The 8704-nt window shown below is 49.6% G+C and overlaps 1 pseudogene; it reads right to left on the reverse strand.

Moving 5' to 3' along the window:
* Positions 1–2391: 2391 nt before the first annotated feature.
* On the reverse strand, positions 2392–2561 carry LOC139239261 (U2 spliceosomal RNA; annotated as a pseudogene).
* Positions 2562–8704: the final 6143 nt, after the last annotated feature.

The following is an 8704-nucleotide window of genomic DNA, read 5'->3' on the forward strand; positions in this document are numbered from 1 at the left end:
GGTGTATCAGTGGGAGAGCATTGTTGTGGTAGTGATCATAAGTCATGTACTTTTAGCATAATTATGGGTAAGGAAAAAAAAAACAGGAGTAAGGGTTCTAATTTGGGGGAAGGCCAATTTTATTAGGCTGAGAGGTGATTTAGCCACAGTGGACTGGAAACAGCTACCGGAAGGTAAATCAGTGTCAGAGCAGTAGGAGGCATTCAAGAGGGAGGTACATGGAGTTCAGGGTAAACATGTCCCACAAAGAAAAAGGGTAGAATTGCCAAATTTAGAGCCCCCTGGATGACAAGGTGCATACAGGGTAAGGTAAGGCAAAAAAGGGAAACCTATATCAGATATTGTGAGCTCAATACTGCAGAAAACGTGGAAGAGTATAGAGAGTGTCGGGGTGAAATTAAGAAGCAAAGAGACGGTATAAAAAATTACTGGCATGTCGAATCAAAGAAAACCCAAAGATGTTTTTCAGTTACATAAAGAGCAAGAGAATAACTAAGGAAAGTGTAGGGCCTATTGGGAACCAAAATGGTGATTTATGTGTGGAGGTGGAGGATGTGGGTAAGGTACTTAATGAATACTTTGCAGCCGTCTTCACAAAAGAGGGGGATGATGCTAACATTGAAGTTCAGGAGGAAGAGAGTGAAACCTTTGAAAGTTGATAAATCGCCAGGACCAGATGAAATATATCCGAGGCTACTAAAAGAAGCAAGGGAGGAAATAGTAGAGGCTCTGACCATCATTTTCCAATCCTCTCTGACTACAGGAGTGGTGCCAGAGGATTGGAGAACTGCTAACATTGTACTTTTATTTAAAAGGGGAAGAAGGGATAAACCGAGCAATTACTGGTCAGTTAGTTTAACCTCGGTGGTGGGCAAATTATTGGAATCAATTCTGAGGAACAGTTTAAACCTTCATTTAGACACAGATTAATCAAGGACAGTCAGCATGGATTTGTTAAGGGAAGGTCGTGCCTGTTATGTATTTAACTCCTTGTAACCTGCATCATACCTGACCACCAGAGGGCCTACCTGTTGGAGTCCCAAAGGATCCCAGCATCCCTTGGGAGCACAGTATATAAGCAGACCACCCACGAGGTGCCTGCACCCTGGAACCTTAATAAAGAAGCTAAGGTCACACTTGCTCATTACACACAGTACTCAGTCTGACCATTTATTATGAGTGTAACAATTGGCGACGAGGCAACGAACAACCGTGCAAAAATGCAAAGAACAGTCGGCATCCTGAGAAGTTCTCAGAGGAGGGCGATTGGGAGGCCTTCGTGGAGAGACTCGACCAATACTTCATGACCAACGAGCTGGAAGGGGACGAGAACGCGACCAAACGAAGGGCGACCCTCCTAACTGTCTGTGGGGCAACAACCTGTGGCCTCATGAAGAATCTCCTGGCCCTGGCAAAACCAACAGAGAAATCCTATGAAGAACTGTGTACGCTGGTCTGGGAGCACCTAAATCCTAAGGAAAGCATTTTGATGGCGAGATATCGGTTCTCCATGTGTCAACGATCAGAGGGCCAGGAAGTGGCGAGCTACGTTGCCGAACTACGTTGCAGGACATTGTGAGTTTGAGGGATTCCTAGAACAAATGCTCAGAGACTTTTTTACACTGGGCATCGAACATGAGACAATCCTTTCCAAACAGTTGACTGTAGAAACTCTGAATCTGAGTAAAGCCATAATGATAGCCCAGGCATTTATATCGACCAGCGACAACACCAAGCAGATTTCACAGAACAAAAATGTTTCAGCCAGTACTGTGCATAAAGTAACGTCGGTTTTGAGCAGAAATGTACAGGGCAGAACATACACGCCAGCTGCTGTGGCCCGACCTCAATTGATCCAGAGTCCGCCATCATGTGTTAATGTGAGGCAGTTAACACCCTGTTGGCGCTGTGGCGGTGATTATCGGCCCCATCAATGCCGCTTCAAGCACTATGCCTGCAATGGCTGCAGAACAATGGGACACCTCCAACGAATGTGCAGACGAGCTGCAAACCCTGCAAACCACCACGTTGCAGAGGAAGATCGATCCACAGTGGATCAGACGGAATTGGAAACTCATACGGAGGAGTCAGAGGTGTACGGGGTACATACGTTCACTACGAAATAATGTTGAAAGTTAAACTGAACGGTATTCCAGTGTTTATGGAGCTGGACTCGAGGGCAAGTCAGTCCATAATGAGTAAAACGCCCTTCGACAGGCTGTGGGGCAAAAAGGCATACAGGCCTAAGCTCAGCCCCATTCACACCAAACTAAGGACTTATACAAAGGAACTAATGTCTGTATTTTTTTTTTTCATTCTTGTCAGATCAACTCCAGCGCCAAGGATCACTTTGCGCTATTTACACTTGATCTTAGCCAAAAGGCCGAGAGGGGAAGCTGCACCGTTCCTGGAAACACTGCAATACCAGGTCGGTGCGTGGAGTGGACGGAGCAAGCCCCTGTTCCATCTCCCTGTTCCAAAAATCAATTTAATATTTGGTCCCAGATGGGGGATATTAAACTGTTAAGAACAGATACTACACTTGATCTTAGCGAACTAATGTCTGTAATTGGCAATGCTGAAGTCAAAGTCGCCTATGATGGAGCAGTACACGAACTCCCACTGTGGATTGTGCCAGGGGATGGCCGCACATTGTTTGGCAGAAGCTGGCTGGGGAAAATCCGCTGGAACTGGGACGACACCGCATGTACCCAGGTTCTAAGCAAGTTCTCTTCGTTATTCGAGCCAGGCATTGGAAGCTTGTTGGGGGGTGCGAAAGTGCAGATCCATTTGGTTCCTGATACGTGACCCATCCACCACAAGGCTCAGGCGGTACCGTACATGATGCATGAAAAAGTGTAAATCGACCTGGACAGGCTGCAACGTGAATAAATCATCGCGTCAGTGGAATTCAATGACTGGGCCAGTCTGATTGTTCCAGTACTCAAGGAAGATGGTATGGTTAGAATTCGCGGGGACTATAAAGTAACGATTAACCGTTTTTCCCTGCAGGACGAGTACCCGCTACCCAGGGCAGATGACCTATTCGTGACCCTGGCTGGAGGGAAGACGTTCACCAAGCTGGACCTGACCTCGGCCTACATGACGCAGGAGCTGGAGGAGTCTTCGAAAGGCCTCACCTGCATCAACACGCACAAAGTTCTGTTTATCTACAACCGGTGCCCGTTCAGGATTCAGTCGGCCGCAGCGATCTTCCAACGGAACATGGAGAGCCTGCTAAAGTCGGGTCCTTGCACAGTGGTCTTCCAGGATGACATATTGGTTACAGTTTGGGACACCTTGGAGCACTTGAAGAACCTGGAGGAGGTTCTTAGGTGGTTGGATCGCGTGGGGCTCAGGTTGAAACGCTCGAAGTGTGTTTTCCTGGCACAGGACGTCGAATTGTTAGGAACAAGAATCGCAGCAGACGGCATCAGACCCACCAACGCCAAGACGGAGGCCATCAAGAACGCGCCGTGATCACAGAATGTGACGGAGCTGCGGTCGTTCCTGGGACTCCTTAACTACTTCGGTAATTTCCTACCTGGGTTAAGCACCCTGCTAGAACCCCTACATGTGCTACTGTGCAAGGGAGACGACTGGGTATGGGGCAATTCACAAGAGGCTGCCTTTAAGAAAGCCAGAAACTTATTGTGTTCTAACAAACTGCTTGTCCTGTACAACCCATGTAAACGATTGGTGTTAGCTTGCAATGCGTCATCATACGGGGTCGGGTGTGTGTTACAACAGGCTAATGAATCAGGAATTTTGCAACCAGTTGCGTATGCATCCAAGAGTTTGTCCAAGGCCGAAAGGACCTACAGCATGATTGAAAAAGAGGCTCTGGCATGTGTTTATGCGATAATAAAAATGCACCAGCAATTATTTGGCCTCAAGTTCGAGCTTGAAACTGACCACAAGCCGTTCATATCGCTATTCTCGGAGAGCAAAGGGATTAATACCAATGCCTCTGCCCACATCCAAAGATGGGCGCTCACGCTGTCGGCATACAACTATGTAATCCACCACAGACCGGGCACAGAGAACTGCGCAGATGCTCTCAGTCGGCTACCATTGCCCACCACCGGGGTGGAAATGGCACAGCCAGCGGACTTGCTCATGGCCATGGAGGCATTTGAGAATGAGAAATCCCCCGTTACGGCCCGCCAGATCAGGACCTGGACCAACCAGGATCCTTTACTGTCCCTGGTAAAAAAAACTGTGTCTTCCATGGTGATATGTCCTTACTATACAGTACAAATGCACACGAGGCCCATATAGAGAGAAGGTCACTCTGTGACCAGTAACTTTTATTCTCCAGCACTGAAGTGGAGAAGATGGGTGGAGCTTCCCCTTTTATACCTGAAAGTCCAGGTTAGGAGTCTCTCCCACAAGTTCACCACCTAGTGGTCAGTGTTCTCACGGTGCACAACTTAGGTCAGTTTATACATGGATTACAATGACAGTTGAATACATGACATCACCCCCCCCCCCCCCCAAAGTCTGATTGGGATCACAGATTAAGTCTTTCTGGTGGTTTACGCTCCCTTGCTCCCTTGTCGAGTGCTTGAGTTGGGGCTCCGGTTGTTGGGCACTGGCCTGAGTGTCTGCTGTTTGCGGTGCCTTAGGCCTGTCTGGACTGCCCACAGTGACTTGGCTCTCCTCCACTTGGTTCAGGTGTTCGGTCACCTGTGGTGGAGTGAACTCTACATCTTGTTCTTCCTCTGTTTCTTCTATGAGGTTGCTGAACCTCCTTTTTGTTTGATCCATGTGTTTGCGGCAGATTTGTTCATTGGTAAGTTTAACTACCAGAATCATATTCCCCTCTTTAGCAATCACAGTGCCTGCGAGCCATTTGGGCCCTCCAGCGTAGTTGAGGACAAAGACAGGGTCATTGACATCAATACATCGCGCCCTTGCATTCCTGTCATGATAGTCACATTGTGACCAGCGCCTGCTCTCAACAATTTCTTTCATGGTGGGGTGTATAAGGGATAACCTGGTTTTGCGTGTCCTTTTCATTAGCAGCTCTGCAGGTGGAACCCCTGTGAGCGAGTGTGGTCGGGATCTATTGGCCAACAGGAGGTGTGATAAGCGGCTTTGTAGGGAACCCCCTTGGATTCTGAGCATCCCCTGTTTGATTATCTGTACTGCTCGTTCCGCCTGCCGTTTGATGCCGGCTTGAACGGTGCCGTTCTAACATGGTTGATACCATTTCCTGCCATGAAGTCCTGGAATTCAATGCTTGTAAAGCACGGGCCATTGTCGCTGACCAAGGCGTCCGGTAGACCATGGGCGGCGAACATTGCCCGTAGACTTTCTACCTTGGCAGAGGATGTGCTTGAATTGAGAATGTCACACTCGATCCATTTGGAGTAGGCGTCTACTACAACCAAAAACATTTTTCCCATGAAAGGACCTGCGTAGTCCAAATGGATGCGTGACCAAGGCTTGGCGGGCCAGGACCAGGGGCCAAGGAGGCTTCCCTGGGAGCGTTGCCCAGCTGAGCACATGTGTTGCACCTGCGAACACAAAGTTCCAGGTCTGCATCTATCGCTGGCCACCAAACGTGTGACCTGGCAATTGCCTTCATCATGACAATGCCTGGATGCTCATTGTGGAGTTCTCTGATGAACGCCTCTCTGCCCATCTGGGGCATGACTACTCGGTTTCCCCATCGTAGGCAATCGGCCTGAATCGAGAGTTCATCCTTGCGCCTGTGAAATGGTTTAAATTCCTCAGAGCATGGCCCGTATGTGGCTGCCCAGTCCCCATTCAGGACACATTTCTTGACTAGAGACAATAGCGGGTCTCTATTTGTCCAGACTTTGATCTGATGGGCTGTCACGGGTGAGCCTTCACTTTCGAAAGCTTCAACAGCCATGACCATCTCAGCAGCATGCTCGGTTGCCCCCTCAGTGGTGGCTAGTGGGAACCTGCTGAGTGCATCGGCGCAGTTTTCAGTGCCCGGTCTGTGCCGAATTGTATAGTCATAGGTGGCTAACGTGAGTGCCCACCTCTGTATGCCGGCTGACGCATTTGCATTTATGGCCTTGTTGTCGGACAAAAAGGACGTTAGGGGTTTGTGATCTGTTTCCAGCTCAAATTTCCTGCCAAACAGGTACTGGTGCATTTTTTTTACTGCATATACACATGCAAGCGGTTCCTTTTCTACCATCCCGTAGCCCCTTTCTGCCTGTGACAGACTTCTGGAGGCATAAGCTACCGGCTGTAACTGACCCTTGGCATTAACATGCTGCAACACACACCCGAACCCATAGGACGACGTATCGCATGTTAAAACAAGTTTCTTACATGGGTCATATAGCGTTAACAGATTGTTGGAGCGTAATAAATTGCGTGCTCTATCAAAAGCCCTTTCTTGGCTATCCCCACAGACCCATCGCGACCTTTGCATAGGAGCACGTGTAGCGGCTCTAACAGCGTGCTCAGTTTGGGAAGAAATTTACCAAAATAGTTCAGGAGCCCCAGGAACGAATGCAGCTCCGTCGTGTTACGGGGTCTGGGTGCTCTCTGGATCGCTTCCATTTTGGATGCAGTAGGTCTGATCCCGTCTGCTGCTACCCTCATCCACAGGAATTCTACCTCTGGAGCTAGGAAGACGCAGTTCGCCTTTTTCAGTCGCAGACCTACCCGGTCCAATCTGCGTAGTACCTCCTCCGGGTTGTGGAGGTGCTCTTCAGTATCGCAACCCGTGATGAGGATGTCATCTTGAAAAACCATCGTCCTTGGAATCGACTTGAAGAGACTTTCCATGTTTCGTTGAAAGATCACGGCGGCCGAACGAATCCCGAACGGGCATCTGTTGTACTCAAACAACCCTTTGAGTGTCGTGATGGTGGTCAGCTTCTTCGACTCACTCGCCAGCTCCTGGGTCATGTAAGCTGAGGTCAGGTCGCAAAGAGGTCCTCCGCTCTCGGTAGCAGGTACTGGTCTTGGAGTGACACCCGATTGATGGTGGCGTTGTAATCACTACATATCCTGACCGATCCATCCGCCTTGAGCACCGGCACAATCGGGCTCGCCAAGTCACTGAATTCGACTAGCGAGATGATGCCTTCCCTCAGCAGGCGGTCTAATTCGCCTTCTATCTTTTCCCGCATCACGTACGGCACCGCTCTGGCCTTGTGGTGTACTGGCCTGGCGTCCGGATTTATGTGAATCACTCCCTTGGCCCCCATGAAAGTGCCAATGCCGGGTTGGAATAGTGAGTCAAATTTGTCCAGGACCTGTGAGCATGATATTCGCTCCACAGAAGAAATTGCATTGACATCGCCCCAGTTCCAGTGCATGACAGCAAGCCAACTCCTCCCCAGTAGTGCAGGACTGTCCCTCGTAGCTGTGCGTCAATCGGCAGTAATTTTGGCCTCCTGGCCTTGGATGCCCACAACTTGTCAAACTGTTTGATACTCATCAGGGACTGGCTGGACCCATGTCTAGCTCCATCGATACTGGGATGCCATTGAGGAGCACTTTCATCATTATCGGTGGCGTCCTGATGCATGAACTGTATATGTGCTCCACATGAACTCGCTGAACTTCAGCTTCCATCAATTTCCCCCAGTGTCCATTTGGCCTCGTGGGGCTTACATCGGGCCTGTCCTCCTCGTACATCAACCTGGCTGCAGGCTTCCTGCACATACGTGCCAAGTGACCACTGATGTTGCAATTTCTGCAGGTATATTGCTGATACCTGCAAGCTCTAGCTGTGTGTTTGTCTCCACACCTCCAACATGAGCCGTTGTTGGAAATAAAAGGTCCATTACCAGTCGATCGTCTCTGACTGTCTCTGTAACTGTCCTGAAACACACCATTGACAGGTGTTGATGGCCCCATTACTGGCCGCATTGTCCCTTGCGATGGCATGGATCGCCGTTCAGCTAGCCACTGTCTCTGTTGAATTCTCCCTTTGGGTTCGACTACATGCTCGGGCATGTCCGATTGCCCCTGTGTGCCTGGAGAACTGTGTGCCGCATTAACAATATTGACTCCCTGTCCATTTGTCAAACATCATTCTGGTCTCTTCCTCCCCTGAGATAAATGTCTGGGCCATCAAAGCCGCCGTTTCCAGGGTCAAGTCTTTGGTCTCAATCAGTTTCCTGAAAACCCCAGAGTGCCCGATGCCCCCAATAAAAAAGCCTCGTAGCATCTCCGCTCTGCATGCATCTGGGAACTTACATAGGCTCGCCAGTCGCCGGAGGTCTGCCACGAAGTCTGGAACACTTTGCCCTTCTCGCCGCCGGTGCGTGTAAAACCGGTGTCTCGCCATGTGCATGCTGCTCACCGGTTTAAAGTGTTCCCCGATCAACTTACTGAGCTCTTCGAACGTCTTGTCCGCCGGCTTCTCTGGCGCTAGAAGGTCCTTCATCAGGGAGTACGTTCTGGATCCACAAACCATCAGGAGATGAGCCCTGCGTTTGTCGGCTGAATCCTGTCCCAGCCATTCCTTAGTGATGAAACTTTGCTGTAGTCTCTCAATAAAATCGGCCCAATCATCACCAACACAGTATCTCTCGTCTGTGCTGCTAGTGGCCATGCTCGCGTGGTTTAAATCCAAGTTTCTCGTCGCCAATGATCTGTCCTTTCTATACAGTACAAATGCACACGAGGCCCATACTAGAGAGAAGGTCACTCTGTGACCAGTAACCTTTATTCGCCAGCACTGAAGTGGAGAAGGTGGGTG

This window comes from Pristiophorus japonicus, chromosome 26 (genome assembly GCF_044704955.1).
Source record: "Pristiophorus japonicus isolate sPriJap1 chromosome 26, sPriJap1.hap1, whole genome shotgun sequence".
NCBI lineage: Eukaryota > Metazoa > Chordata > Chondrichthyes > Pristiophoridae > Pristiophorus > Pristiophorus japonicus.